Here is a 16,661-nt window from a genome sequence, read left to right as displayed (position 1 = left end):
AAGATTGTTACATTTTGTGTGTGAACTTTTTCATGGGTTTTTACAATAGAGGTCTCATACAATATTTGTCCTTTTGTGACTGACTTATTTCACTCAGCATAATGTCCTTCAGTTTCATCCATGCTATGAGATGCTTCACAGATTCATTGTTGTTCTGCAAAGGGATATTTTAAGAAGTTACCCAATATATGCTGATCAAATAAATTTCAAGTATATAGTAGGCATATTGGTTGGATATACCTTATTCCTCAATGTCTAGAAAGGAGGAAAAAGGAATATTTGAGTGTGCATTCTATGCCAAAGTTATCAGGTATGCTACCTGCTGTAGCATTATGCTGTCCACCTAATATTTTGGGCTGTCTGCCTTCTGGCACAAGAAAGCACTGTAGTTACTGACCCCCTTGAGGTTGTTGTTGTTAGGTGCCATAGAGTCTGTTCCGACTCATAGAGAACCCCGTACAACAGAATGAAACACTGCCTAGTCTTGCGCCATCCTCATGATCCTTGCTATATTTAAGCCCATTGTTGCAGCTGCTGTGTCAATCCATCTCATTGAGAGTCTTCCTCTTTTTCACTGACCCTCTACTTTACCAAACATGATGTTCTTCTCCAGGGATTGCCCCACCTGATAACGTGTCCAAAGTTATCGCCATCCTCGCTTCTAAGGAGAATTCTGTGTCTACTTCTTCCAAGACAGGTTTGTTTGTTCTTCTGGAAGCCCATGGTATATTCAATATTCTTCACCAACACCATAATTAAAATGCATCAATTATTCTTTGGTCTTTCTTAGCCACTGTCCAGCTTTCACATGCATATGAGGCAATGGAAAATGCCATGTCTTGGGTCAGGTGCACCCTTTGTCCCCAAAGTGACATCTTGCTTTTTAACACTTTAAAGAAATCTTTTGCAGCAGACTTGTCCAATGCAATACGTCATTTGATTTCTTGACTGTTGCTTCCATGGGCGTTGATTGTGAATCCAATTTCATTTTCAAAATGAAATCCTTAACAACTTCAATATTTTCCACATTTATCATGATGTTGCTTATTGGTCCAGTTGTGAGGATTTTTGTTTTCTTTATGTTGAGGTGTAATCCATACTGAAGGATGTAGTCTTTAATCTTCATCAGTAAGTGCTTCAACTCCTCTTCACTTTTAGCAAGCAAGGTTGTGTTATCTGTATATTGCAGGTTGTTACTGAGTCTTCCTCCAATCCTGAAGTCGTGTTCTTCTTGGTATAGTCCAGCTTCTCAGATTATTTGCTCGGCATACAGATTGAATTAGTATGGTGAAAGGCTACAACCCTGATGCACACTGTAGAAGACCATATGAGTAGTTCTGGCTGACGAAATATGACTGGAAGTGATATGTATCACTTCCATGCTGATGTAATGCCCTCCAGAGGGTTCTTTCCCTCTGCCTAGACAACTGGCAATGTTCTAGATAGTGGCTGCTCTGATTGCCTAGATCCTGGAGCAAGATAGAGCAAAGCTCCACACCCCATCCCAGTTGGTCTGCAGTGCCCCTGTAGTATGAGTGAGAAATAAACCTTTGTTTTTGAAGTCACAGAGATTTGAGGGCGATTTGATACGATAGCATAAACCTAACCAGTTTTTGTTAAGTTGATTTCAACTCATGGTGACCCCACATGCATCAGAGTAGAACTGTTCTAGGTTTGTCGATGGCTGAGATTTTCGAAGTAGATCACCAGGGCTTTCTTTTGAGGTGCCTCTGGGTGGACTGGAACCACCAACCTTTTGGTTAGCAGCAGAGTGAGTTAACTTTTTGCACTACCCAGGGACTCTATATTGACTGATAATCTAATGACAATTCTTGCAACCATCATCCTATAAAGTAGATATTGTCATCTCCATTTTACTGATGTGACTTCTTCAGGTCATGAAGTAAATGGCAGAGACTATTTTCCAAGCACATCTGTCTGACACAATGCTATGTTCACTAAACTGAGTTTGTTGTTATATTTATTAAACTTTACTTTCTGATGAGTGTCCTTACAAACTGATTCACAGAATTTAGGAATTTCTGATTCTGCTATGCTGTGATACCAATAAAATGGCACTGTCAAAATTCTACCACATTTGTTTCATTTGATCCTGATAACAATCCTGTGTTAGGCAGGGAAGTTCTTATGAGCTCCATTCTACAGATGATGCAACTGACTTCCAGAGAGATTAAGGGACTTGCCCTAAGTGCAGTAGATATTATGTGGCAGAGCTAGGTCATGAACCTAAGTTTTCTGACTTCAAGTCCAGTGCCCTTTCTATGTCCAAGGTACCTTCCAAACAAACTGTATTTATTCTTTGGAGACCACTGTTTGCCTCAGGCTGTACACATGTGGTTAGTGGAGCAAGAAACAATGATTTCATTCATTCTTTCATTCACCAAATACTTACTGAGCAGCTCCTATGTGCTAAGCACACTTCTGAAGCCAAATCTGTTGATAAATTCCGGAGGGAGTAGATTAAGAGAAAAAAGAAGACCAATTTCCTAGAAGAACTTTGGAGGGAGGAGTGAAGCCAGCTTGTACTACTCTTAAGAGCTGATTATGTACAACTCTTCCCATCTCCAAGATCGGTGACCTCAAGCAGCTTGAAATCGGCCATTCCAGGAAAATTTATACTATGGAGATTGACAAGTGCTACAAAGCATGACTGTTTTTGCCCCAGAGAGCTGAATATTAAATATTTACTAGCATACTACTGACGGAGGCTTTGTGTGAATGGTGGCCTTTGCCCTAGCACTGGGGAGAGAAAAATAAAATAAAATTAAATATGCTTCCTGGTCAGCCAAGACCTTGGACCAGAGACAAAATTGTCCTTTCATGCCTAATCTGGAAGTGTCTGCTATCTGATAGAAGAAGAAGCGACATAGAGAAATCCATCCAAGGAAGAAATGAGGAATGAGGTATGGTAAACCAATTTAGCAACTCAACCATCGATACTGCCCAAACCTACATTCTCCAGAAATGAAAACTTCAGCTTAGGGGAGAGTCAGCATCAACAAGCAACATCAGTACACCAGGTGGCAGAAATGAATCATTGTGCTGTCACAGGCAAAATCTCTAGCAGTGGTCTTAGTATAGGGGTTGCATCACATAGATTCTTCGGGCAGCAGTGAGCATCAAGGTAAGTTAGGAGGACAGAATCCAAGACAACCCTGAAGTCAACTGGAAATTGAGAGGGTGAGAAATAACATTTCTCACTCTTCAACTTAGTGACTCTAGCTTTCATCCCTACCCCTCCATGGGAAGTTTGCTAATGGCCTCTATGTTACTAAATCCAAAAGACGCTTCACCTCTCAGAAGCATTTAACACAACTGACCACTTCATCCTCCTCAAAATGGTCTCTTCTCAACTCCCTAAGATCCCTCTACTGGCTTTCTGCCTACGTCTTGGCACTTTTCTGTCTTCTCTGCCTGCTTCTCCTTTTTACTTCACCTTAAATCTTGGAGTTCCTTGAGACTCTGTCCGTAAGCCTTCTTTCCTTCTCATTGTAACCTCTTTCCCTAAGCAATCTTATCTTTTCCCACAGCTTTATTAGCCATTGTAAGGCTAACAGCTCTCAAGTCTGTATCTGCAGCTTCCTAATTAGTAGCTCCATTTAGATGTCTCACTGACTTTTCCACCTAAAGTTTAAAAATAAACATCCCACCCAATCTTAATCCTCTCCAGTGTTGCCTAACTCGATAAGATAGTACCTTGTTAGTTTGTCATGCTGAAAACCTGAGTCATCTTTGACTCCTCCCTCATCCATCACCCCATTGTGTTGATTCTTCCTCCTGTGCTTTTCTTTATCCTACTCTTGACACAAAGTCAAGGCCACCATTTTCTGTCACCTGGACCATTGTAGCAGCCTCCTAAACGTCTCCCTCTACCTACTCTTGCCACCCTCCAATCCATTCTCCAAACAGAATCCAGAGCAAACTTTATTTCCCATTGCCTGTAGAATAAAGTTTTTAAAAATTGAGGTGAAATTCCTGACCTATAGCCATTTTAAAGTGAATAATTCAGTAGCATTTAGTACATTCACAACATCGTGCAACCCTCATCTCTGTCTAGTTTCAAAATGTTTTCATCATTCCAAACTAAAACTCTGGTCCCATTAAGTAGTTACTCTTATTCGCCTCTCCCCCCATCCCCTGGCAATCATCAATCTGCTTTCTGTTTCTGTAGATTTGCCTATTCTGGATATTTCACATAAATGGAATTATACAGTAAAGTGACTTTAGTGTCCAGCTTTTAAAATTTAGCGTGTTTTGATGTTCATTGTGTTGTGGTGTGTATCAGTTCTTCATTTTTTTTATGGTGAGATAATATTCCATTGTATATATATACCAGGCTGAATAATATTCCATTGTATGTATACACCACATTTTATTTATCCATTCATCTGTTGATGGACACCTGGGTTATTTTCACCTTTTGGCTATTGTGAGTAGTGCTGGTATGAACATTCCTATACAAGTATTTGTCTGAGTACCTGTTTTCAGTTCTTTTGAGTATATACCTAGGAGTGATATTGCTCAGTCATATGGTAATTCTATGTTTAACTTTTTGGGTAACCACCAAACCATTTTCCACAGCGGCTGTACCATTTTACAATCCCACCAATAATTGATAAAGGTTGCAATTTCTCCATATCCTTGCCAACACTTATTATTTTCCTTTTTTTTTTTTTATTATTGCCATCTAGTGGGTGTGAGCCCTGGTGGCACAATGGTTAAGAGCTATGGCAAGCTACAGCTGCTAACCAAAAAGGTCAGCAGTTTGAATCCACCAGTCACTCCTTAGAAACCTTATGGAGCAGTTCTACTCTGTCCTATAGGGTTGTTATAAGTCGGAACTGACTCAACAGCACCTAACAACAACAACAGTGGGTGTGAAGTGGTATCTCACTGTGGTTTTTATTTACATTTCCCTAATGACTAACGCTCTTGAGCACCCTTTCATGTACCTGATGCCATTTGTATATCTTTGGAGAAATGTCTATTCAAATCCTTTGCCCATTTTTAAATTGGATTATTATTTTTTGTTGTTGTTGTTGCTGAGTTATTAGAGTTCTTTATGTATTCTTGATGTACAAAAGTTTTTAATTTTGATTAAGTTCAATTTATCTAGTTTTTCTTTTGTTGCTCTTGCTTTTGGTGTCATATCTAAGAATCTAAGGATATCCAAGTAATCTAAGAATATTGTCGAATCCAAGCTTATGAATATTTAACTCTATGTTTTCTTCTAAGAGTTTTATAAGAAGTTTAGCTCTTATATTTAGGTCATTGATCAATTTTGAGTTAACTTTTGTATATGGTCTAAAGTAGGGGTCTGACTTCATTCTCTTGCCTGTGGATATTCAGTTGACCCAACATCATTTGTTGAAGCGACTCTTCTTTCTCCATTAAATGGTCTTGGCACACTTGTTAAAAATCAATTAGTCAATGGGAAATGTAGCATCAAATGTGGGTGAAGTGCACACATCTTGACCAAGGTAAATGATGTCACTAAGAAGTGCACAAGAGAAAAGGACATTTTTGGTAAAGAATATGACAAATATAATTTTGTAACACTAATAGCAACCAAAAAATATGTGTGTGATTACACAAATATGTATATAGGCATATATGTGTATGGGTATGAATACGTGGGTACATATATGTAAACAGATAGATGTATCTATAAGCATATGTACATACAGGGATGTGTGTGCATGCATGTATATCCATATATACAATAAACCACATAGGGGACGCAGTTACAGATACTTCTTAGACATATCCAAACACCTCGAGAGATTGGTTTTCTGGGTTTGAAGGCTTAGGACCATAGTCTCGTGGGACAACTAAGTTAACTGGCATAATATAGTTCATAAAGTTTATGTTCTATATCCCAGGATGGTGAGTAGTGTCTGGGATCTTAAAAGCTTGTGAGTATCCATCTAAGATACGACAACTGGTCTCTACTCATCTGAAACAAGAGAAAGAAGGAAACTAAAGACTCAGAGAAGAAAGTGGTATACAGAAATAATAGTCTCCATGAGCCACGGCCTCATGTACTCTGAGACCAAAAGAACTAGCTGACGCCTGGCTACCACTACCAGCTGTTCTGACCAATAGATGGACCCTGATAGAAGGGGAGAAAAATGTGGAACAGAACTCAAATTCTTAAAAAGTCCAGGCTTACTGTGGACTCCTTGAGACTATCGTTCTGAGAAACTCTTTAAACCTTAAACCGAAATTATCCCTTGAGGTCACCTTTTAGCTAAATAACAGATTGGCTCATAAAATAAAGAATATTTCCCATGAGTAATGAGCTCCTTTAAAAAATCATTTATATGAGACCAAATGGTAAAAAATTACTCCAAAGTAAAGATGAGAAGGTAAGGGGGCAGGGAAACTAGAGTACTGGAAAAGGGTACAACCAGAATAGAATGAATGAGAATGATGACACATTGTGAAAAATGTAACTAATATCAATGAATAATTCATGTAGAAATTGCTAAATGGAAACCTAAATGTGTAAACTTTCACCTTAAACACAATAAAATATTATTTAAAAAATCAGTTAGTCATAGATGTATGGATTTATTTCTGGGCTTTCAATTCTATTTCATTGGTCTATATGTCTGGCCTTATGCCAGTACCACACTGTTTTGATTACTATAGCTTTGTAGTGAATTTCGAAATGTGGAAGTGTGAGTCCTCTAACTTTGTTCTTCTTTTTCAATATTATTTTGGTTATTCAGGGCCTCTTGAAATGCCGTATGAATTTTAGAATTAGCTTTTTCATTTCTGCAAAAAGGGTCATTGGAATTTTGATAGGGATTGCACCGAATTTGTAGACTGCTTTGGGCAATACTGCCATTTTAGCAATATTGTCTTGTATTCCATGAAGACAAGACTAATGGATTTCTTTCCATTTATTAAGGTCTTTAATTTCTTTCGGCAACATTTTATAGTTCTCAGTGTGCAAGTCTTTCACCTCTTTGGTTAAATTTATTCCTAGATATTTTATTCTTTTGGATGCTATTGTAAATGGAATTATTTTCCTAATTTCTTTTTCAGATTGTTCATTGTTGGCATATAGAAGCATAACTGATTTTTTGTGCGTTGATATTGTACAGAATCCAAACCCATTGCTGTCAAGTTGATTCTGATGCATAGCTAACCTATAGGGCAGAGTAGAGCTGCCCCACAGTGTCTCCAGTGGAGTGGCTGGTGGGTTCGAACGGCCAACCTTTGGTTAGCAGCTGAGTGCTTAACCACTGCGCCACCAAGTCTCCTTCCTTGTACAGAATAAAGTTTTAAAATGTTAACATGGTTTTTAAGGTCCCACAGAACGTGGAGCCTACCTGTCTCTCTCACCCCATCTGGCCCATTTCCCTCTTCGCTCTCTTCTTCAGCTATCCTGAACTTCCCTCAATTCCGTGAACACATTATGTTCTCTCTAGCCTAAGGGCCTTTCATTTGTCATTCCCTCTGTCTGGAATGCTCTCTACCTCCCTTTACTCACTACTTTGTAGCTTTGCAACCTCTCTGTACCTCAGTTTCCTCATCTGTTAAATGGCAATAATAGTACCAACCTCACAGAGTTGTTCTAAGAATTAAGTACACAGATAAAGTTCTTAGAAAAGTACCTAGCTCAAAATCAGCACTTAGTAAATGTTAGCTATTATTACACTGGAAACTCTGATGGTGTAGTGGTTAAGTGCTACAGCTGCCAACCAAAAGATCAGCAGTTCGAATCCACCAGGCACTCCTTGGAAACTCTATGGGGCAGTTCTACTCTGCCCTATAAGGTCGCTGTGAGTCAGAATCAACTCAATGGCAATGGGTTATTATTATACTAAATTTACTCCCAGGCCAATGTGGCCTGGGTAAATTTCTATAACATCAGTATATGTCAAAAGAAGAGCACAGAAAAAAAACTTCTAATTAACACACTCCTTTGCTATGCAGGTTATACTCCTCTTGCCTTGACAAAATTTTGGTATCAAATATTTTATTTCCATAAGCTCAGGCACTGGTACTTAACTAGATGGTAAAATCCCTTCTGAAAACATGACATTTTATCAGGTGTCTCATTACCATATAACAATCTGGCTGGCTAATTTGTATTTAATAACATATTTGATCTCTTTTGTTGTTGTCCTTGTTAGTTGCTGTCAAGTTGATTCTGACTCACGGAGACCCATGTGTGCAGAACAGAGCTGCTCCATGGGATTTTCAAGGCTGTGGCCTTTCAGAAGCAAATCATCAGGCCTTACTTCCAAGGTGCCTCTGGGTGGGTTTGAACCACCAACCTTTCAGCTAAAAGCCAAACGCTTAACTGTTTACACCACCTAGGGGCTCTCTTCTCTTTTACTGACTCCAATAAACTACCATCTAGATGTCTGAAACAGCCTTAGATTTCCTGCCATCCTGACCCCTTATTTCATCCCAAACACAGTTCCTTCTGTTCTTTTTACCAGGTGTTGTGGGAAAGGGTGGAAACTGAATCCTCTTTGAGTAAGGGGAGAAAATATCTCACAGGCAGGTCTTCTTCATCTGAGTCCTGTGGGTTTCTGCTTGATCTGTGAACCCTTGGAAATTGTTAATTATTCCATGTTGGAGCACTTCCAGAGAAAAAATAAGGTTTTAGGGTAAAAGCTCAAACTTAAAGCTCAAAATACAATGTATGGTCTCCCCAATCAGATCATGCATGCTTTGCAGGTAAGAATCTCCTCAAATTAGATTCCATCTAAATGTTAAACAATGAAGGAAGAGGGAGGCAACCCAGCTTGACTACATTATAAAAAGAGGAACCAACCAACCAACCAAACTAATGAACAAAATAACAAAACAATTGCCTTCAAGTTGATTCTGACTCCTGGTGACCCCAAGTGTCTCAGGGTAGAACTGTGCTGATTTTTTGGAAGTGGATAGCCAGGCCTTTTTTCCAAGGCACTTCTGGGCAGACTGGAACTGCTAACCAAACTTTGGTTAGCAGCCGAGCATGTTAACCACTGGCACCACCCAGAAAGGAGAACAAGGTAATGTAATCAGGTTTACTCTCTGGGACTGGACACAAAACCCTGATTCTCAGTTTAGAGAAGTGAGAACTGGAAGGAAAGGAGAAGCAGCAGTGACTCTGTGCTTCACATGTGGCTGCCGGCAGTCCTCCCTCTCATGGCCTGAAATGGCAGCGGTGGATCAGAGTGGCTAGGATAGTCTATACACAGGGACTGACAGCAACCCCTGCATCACCAGCGTGAGATCCACCATACCCTCATGTATGGAGGTCATGAGAAGTCTTGGCTTGCCTCTTTATTCCCAGCAACCCCTCCCTCTCAGGTGTATGATTCGGGCCTCAAATTTGATGGCAACTTTGTATTTATATCCATCTTCTTTTAGATGAAAGCTGAAATCTGTGTAAGGCAGAAAGCTGTCAGAGGAGGAAAACTCAAATTAGGCTTATTAGGCTGAAGTAATTTGAGTTTTCCTCCACTGACAGGTCTCTGCCTTACACAGGTTCCGGCTTTTGCAGGTTTACAGCACAATTTAAAAGAAGATGGATATAAATACAAAGTTGCCATCAAGTTTGAGACCCGAATTATGTGCCTGAGAGTGCAAATAGCAGCAGGTCACCCATGGTGGACAGGTTTCAGCAAGGCTTCCAAACTAAGACAGACTAGGAAGAAGGACCTGGTGATCTACTTCTAAAAAAACTGGCCAGTGAAAAACCTTACAAATAGCAGTGAACATTGTCTGATATAGTGCTGGAAGATGAGCCCCTCAGGTTGGAAGGCACTCAAAATACAACTGAGGAAGAGCTGCCTTCTCAAAGTAGAGTTGACTCTAATGACATGGATGGAGTAAAACTTTCAGGACCTTCATTTGCTGATGTGACACGACTCAAAATGAGAAGAAATAGCTGTAAACATCCATTAATAATTGAAACGTGGAAAGTAGGCATATGAATCAAGGAAAATTGGAAGTTGTAAAAAATGAAATAAAATGCTTGACGATTGATATCCTGGGCATTAGTGAGCTGAAATGAACTGGTATTGGCCATTTTGAATTGGACGATCATATGGTCCACTGTGCCAGGATGACAAATTGAACAGGAACAGCATTACATTCCTTGTCAAAAAGAATGCTTCAAGATCTACCCTGAAGTATAATGCCGTCAGTGACAGTATAATATCCATACGCCTACAAAGAAGACCAGTTAATATGACTATTATTCAAATTTCCGTACCAACCACTAATGCTAAGGATGAAGAAATGGAAGATTTTTACCAACTTCTGCAGTCTGAAATTGATTAAACATACAGTCAAGATGCATTGATAATTACTTTTGATTGGAATACAAAAATTGGAAACAAAGAAGGATCAGTAGTTAGAAAATATCACCTTGGTGATAGAAATGACACCAGAGATTGCATGATAGAAATTTTCAAGACCAACAACCTATTTATTGGAAATACCATTTTTCAACAATATAAATGGCAACTATACACGTGGACCTCACCAGATGGAATATAGAGCAATCAAATCGACTACATCTGTGGAAAGAGACGATGGAGAAACTCAGTATCACAGTAAGAACTAGGCCAGGGCCTATTGTGGAACAGACCATCAGTTGCTCATATGCAAGTTCAAGCTGAAGCCGAAGAAAATTAGAACAAGTCCACGAGAGCCAAAGCACATTCCGTGAGCATATTCCACCTGAATTTAAAAATCATCTCAAAGATAGATTTGACACATTGAACACTAATGACCGAAGACCAGATGAGTTGTGGGATGACATCAAGGACATTATACATGAAGAAAGCAAAGGTCATTAAAAAGACAGGAAAGAAAGAGAAGACCATAATGGATGTCAGAAGACACACTGAAACTCACTCTTGACTATAGAGTAGCTAAAGTGAACGGAAGAAATGATGATGTAAAAGAGCTGAACAGAAAATTTCAAAGGGTGAATTGAGAAGATAAAGTATTATAATGAAATGTGCAAAGACCTAGAGTTAGAAAGCCAAAAGAGAAGAACATCCTCCACATTTCTCAAGCCGAAAGAATTGAAGAAAAAATTCAGGCCTCAAGTTGCAATATTGAAGGATTCTATGGACAAAATATTGAACGATGCAGGAAGCATCAAAAGAAGAATACACAGAATCACTGTACCAGAAAGAATTGGTCATCATTCAGTTATTTCAGGAGGTAGCATATGATTAAGAACCAATGGTACTGAAGGAAGAAGTCCAAGTGGCACTGAAGGCATTGGCAAAAAACAAGGCCCCAGGAATTGATGGAATACCAATTGAGACATTTCAACAAATAAATGCAATGCTGGAAGTGCTCACTTTATGCCAAGAAATTTAGAAGACAGCTACCTGGCCAACCAACTAGAAGAGATCCATATTTGTGCTCATTCCAAAGAAAGGTGATCTAATGGAATGTGGAAATTATCTAACAATATCACTAATATCACACACAAGCAAAATTTTGCTGAAGATCATTCCAAAATGGTTGCAGCAGTACATGAGCAGGGAACTACAGGAAATTCTTTGAAAGCAGAGAATACCAAAAAGATGTTTACTTAACTATGCAAAGGCATTGACTGTGTGGATTATAACAAATTATGGATAACATTGCAAAGAATGGGAATTCCAAAACATTTAATCCTGCTCATGCGGAACCTGTACATAGACCAAGAGGCAGTTGTTTAAACAGAACAAAGGGGTACTGCGTAGTTTAAAATCAGGAAAGGTGTGAGTCAGGGTTGCATCCTTTCACCATACTTAGTCAATCTGTATGCTGAGCAAATAATCCTAGAAGTTGGACTATGTGAAGAAGAACGGATTGGAGGAAGACTCATTAACAATCTGCAATATTCAGATGACACAACCTTGCTTGCTGAAAGTGAAGAGGACTTGAAGCAAGTACTGATGAAGATCAAAGACTACAGCCTTCAGTATGGATTATACTTCAACATAAAGAAAACAAAAATCCTCACAACTGTACCAATAAGCAACATCATGATAAATGGAGAAAAGATCGAAGTTGTCAAGAGTTTCATTTTACTTGGATCCACAATCAACACCCATGGAAGCAGCAATCAAGAAATCAAATGATGTATTGCACTGGGCAAATCTGCTGCAAAAGACCTCTTTAAAGTGTTAAAAAGCAAAGATATCACCTTGAGGACTAAGTTGTGCCTGACCCAACCCATGGTATTTCCAATTGTCTCATATGAATGAGAAAGCTGGACAATGAATAAGGAAGACTGAAGAAGAATTGATGCATTTGAATTATGGTGTTGGCGAAGAATATTGAATATACTATGGACTGTCAAAAGAACAAACAAATCTATCTTGGAAGAAGTACAGCCAGAATGCTCCTTAGAAGCAAGGATGGCAAGACTTCATCTTACATACTTTGGACAAGTTATTAGGGGGACTAGTCCCTGGAAAACGATATCATGCTTGGTAAAGTAGAGGGGTCAGTGAAAAAGAGGACAATCTTCAATGAGTGACTGCAACAGTGGGTCCAAATACAGCAATGATTGTGAGGATGGCGCAGGACCAGGCAGTGTTTAATTCTCTTGTACATAGGTCAGCTATGAGTTGAAGCTGACTTGATGGCACCTAACATCAACAATAAGCCTAATAAGACTGCACACTGTTAAAGGTAGAAAACTTGCAAGACTCAGAAAAACAAGGCAGTCCCATTGGGCTCCAGCTTTGGCAGGTTTTACTGTATATCTTCCTTCCTCCTAGGTTCTCCCACCTCAGTTCCTCGCAGGATTTTCAGTAACTTCTTTCTCTGGGGCATTTCAGTAAAATCTGTGGGCCCCAGATGTTGTCTTACAATTATAGGCACTCCCCACATCCATAGGAAGGCAGGTTCAAAGGCATAGAACCCTCTGGTGATGCATATTATAAGGTCTCTCTGGTTGGGTTTCCCAGGAAACAGAGTCTTAAACAAGTATTTGCATACAATAAGGTTATAAGGAATGCTCTTGGGAATCGACACCTATGGGGAGTGAAGAAAGTAGCACTGGGCAGGAAGAGAAGTTGCGTTGTGATATAGTCACAACAAAAGCCTTGCTGATACCATGGAGAGCTCTGGACCTTCATTTTGTTATAAATGTATGCTCCCCAATCTATAAATTGAAAGGTATTTTTTTCATTTAAATTTATTTAACTGTCATTTTTTAGGTTGCTATGAGTTGGAATCAACTAGACAGTAACGGGTTTTTTTTTTTTTTTTTTTTTTTTTGGGTTATATGCTAAATACTGTGCGAACTACCAAGGAAAACAAAGATATATAAGCCATATTATCAGTTAATATGTTTGTCTGCAAGTAAAAGAAAACCTGACTTTTGTGGCCTTAATTAATATGGGTTTAGTATTTTTACATTATAAGCAGTCTGAAGAAATACAGTCCAGAGCTGTGCAGTGGCTCAAGGACATCATCAACGATCCAAGCTCTTTCTGTCTTAGCATTCTTCCTTCTTTAGAATGTTGGCTTTTATTTTTATGCTTGTTACTTCATGGTCACAAGGTGGCTGCTACACCTCCAGCCATCACACTTGCATTCTAGGCAAGAGAAAGGGGAAAGAACAAAAGACAAAATGCTGCTCTGGGTATGTCTGTGTCAACTGTCCGGCTTTAAATTGGGAAAGCAAAAGCTTTCCCAGAACCAAAACCCTCCAGAAAACTCTTGTTGAAATCTCATTAGCCAGCACTGAGTCAGACAGCTACATCTTAAGCTAGCATTTAGATCCCAGTGTCTATAACAAGAGAAACATATGGGAGAAAGGGACTGTGTACAGTGAAGTAAACTAAACCTATGGGACCTGCCTAATTTTCCTTCCTACTTCCACTTTAGTGGAGCTTATAATTTAGAGGAAGAAACAAATAGAGAGGAATGAACAAAATTGGAAGGAAGAGGTGAGAGGATCCACGTTGAATGTGTGTATATGGGTGGATGACTCCCTAATTCATGTGTTCATCCCTGACGTTTCCGCTTACCCCACTGCTAAGAACTGTGAAGGGTCTGAGATTATACCCCGCTTGCCAGAGATTCATAGATGCTGGAAGACACAAGACCCTGAGGTCAGAGAAAAAGGATTTTATTACTCAGAGTAATAGCAGTCGCCAGAGTATCAGCATTTGTGACAATTCCCCAAGTCTCAGTTCTCACAGGGTGGTGCAAAAAGGGCCAGATGTCACCTGCGCACACAGTGAGTTGCATTACAGGAAAGGAACTTTGAGCTTAAGGAAATGGAGGCTTTTACAAGTAAGACTGCCTGATCTTGGCCCTGGAAGGAGACATGATCTTTATTATACTGGACAGTAAGCAAACTACTCTCTGCTCTGGAGGGAAACTTCCTTGAAAGATAGTTTAGAACAAAGGCAGTCAGTGCCTCTGCTGACAAAATGTGAGAGACCCATGGTGCGTTGTCTCCCAACACCCACCACTATCCTTACCCTCTGGATCAACATGGTGTACCACCCTGGGTCACCATTCTCATTGAATAGGCTACAGTGGTGCTGAATACAGCGTGAATCCTCTGGAGTCGTGGAATAGTCCCTGTCTATCCTATTCAAAGGAGTCCTGGTGGTGCAGTGGTTAAGCGCTCAGTTGTTGATCGAAAGGTCAGAGGTTTGAACCCACCAACCTCTCCACAGGAGAAAGATGAGGCAGTCTGCTTTTGGAAACGCTATGGGGCAGTTTTATCCGGTCCTATAGGATTGTCATAGCGACTTGTAGTGACCCTATAGGACAGAGGAGAACTGCCCCACATGGTTTCCAAGGAGCAGCTGATGGATTCGAACGCCTGACGTTTTGGTTAGCAGCTGTCTTGGTCATCTAGTGCCGCTCTAAAAGAAATACCACAAGTGGATGGTTTTAACAAAGAGAAGTTTATTGCCTTACAGTAAAGTAGGCTAAAAGTCCAAATTCAGGGCATCAGCTCCAGGAGAAGGCTTTTTCTCTCTGTCGGCCTTGTTCCCTGGACTAGGAGCTTCTCTGAGCAGGGACCCCGGATCCAAAGGACACGCTCTGCTCCTGGCACTGCTTTCTTGGTGGTATGAGGTCCCTCATTTCTCCGCTTGCTCCCCTTTCCTTTTATCTCTTACAAGAGATAAAAGGTAGTGCAGGCCACACCCCAGGGAAACTCCCTTTACATTAGATCAGGGACGTGACCTGAGTAAGGGTGGTGTTACAATCCCACCCTAATCCTCTTTAACGTAAAATTACAATCACAAAACGGAGGACAACCACACAATCCTGGGAATCATGGCCTAGCCAAATTGATACACACATTTTTTGGGGGACACAGTTCAATCCATGACAGCAGCCAAACACTTAACCACTGAGCCACCAGGGCCCCTGGAATCGACTCAATGGCAATGAGTTTTTTTTTTTTTTTTTAATTGGGTTGCTTTGAGTTGAAATTGACTCAACAGCAATGATTTTTTAATCCTATTCAAAATCCAGATTGTTACACCCATCCATTAGTTAGATGTCTCTACCACAATAGGAGCTCCTGAGTGGCACAGATGGTGAAGTGCTCGACTACTAGCTGAAAGGCTAGCGGTTCAAACCCACCCAGAGCCACCTTGGAAGACAGGCCTGGCGATCTACTTCTGAAAGGTCACAGCCTTGAAAACCCTGTGGAGCAGTTCTACGCTGTAACACACGGTGTCAATATGAGTTGGAATCAATTCGATGGCAACTAACAACAACGACTACCATAATGCCCTCCGATCACGTCAACCTCAACACGTACAAAAGTAAACTCAGGCCTGTCTCTCCCCAATCTGTCCTTCTCGTTTTGGTTGGTGGCACTGGTTATCTAAGCAGAAACCTGGACTGCATTGCAGATTCCTCCTTTTCCCTTACCACTGCCCACCCCAACCAGTTAGTCACCAACACTTTTAAATTTTGTCTCCCCAGATGATCTTAAAACGTTCTTCCATCCCAACCACGAAGAGTGTGGCTCTAGCCCTTGTACTTGCCTACATGAATGACTGAAACAGCCTCTTAACTGACCCCTGTGTCTTCATTCATCTCACCTCTCATCCAATTTTTCCTCTATATTTTCATCAGAACGATATATATTTTTAAAAAGTGACCATGTAATTCCGCCAACATGGTAGAATCTAAGTTTCTTCATCATGGCACGACTCCACTTCCCAACCTCCTCCCTTTACATCTTATACTCTACCTGCATTGTTTTGCTATTTAATGCTTTGCCTGTGCTGTTTCCTTGCCTCAAACCCTATAAAACCTATTTCCTCCTCTTGGCAGATATTTCCAGGAGTCTCCAGTCACGGTTTCCAGATAAAATACAGGATGCCCAGTTAAATTGGAATTTCAGATAAACGATGAACAAATCTGGGTATAAATATATCCCACACGATATTTGGAACATACTTACACTAAAAACTTATTTGTTGTTTATCTGAAATTCAGTTTCAACAGGATATTGTGTATTTTTATTTGCTAAATCCGGCAACCCTATCTCCTGGGGGTGGATCACATGCGCTCGTGAACAAATACGGTCAGCTACTCTGTTAGCCCAAGTCCCCTAGAAAACACAGACAGAGGCAAACCTCATATACTTCAGCTTTATCGCAAATCCCTAGGCAGCAAGAGTG

This window comes from Trichechus manatus, unplaced genomic scaffold (genome assembly GCF_000243295.1).
Source record: "Trichechus manatus latirostris isolate Lorelei unplaced genomic scaffold, TriManLat1.0 scaffold00117, whole genome shotgun sequence".
NCBI lineage: Eukaryota > Metazoa > Chordata > Mammalia > Sirenia > Trichechidae > Trichechus > Trichechus manatus.
This window is presented reverse-complemented; position numbering follows the sequence as displayed.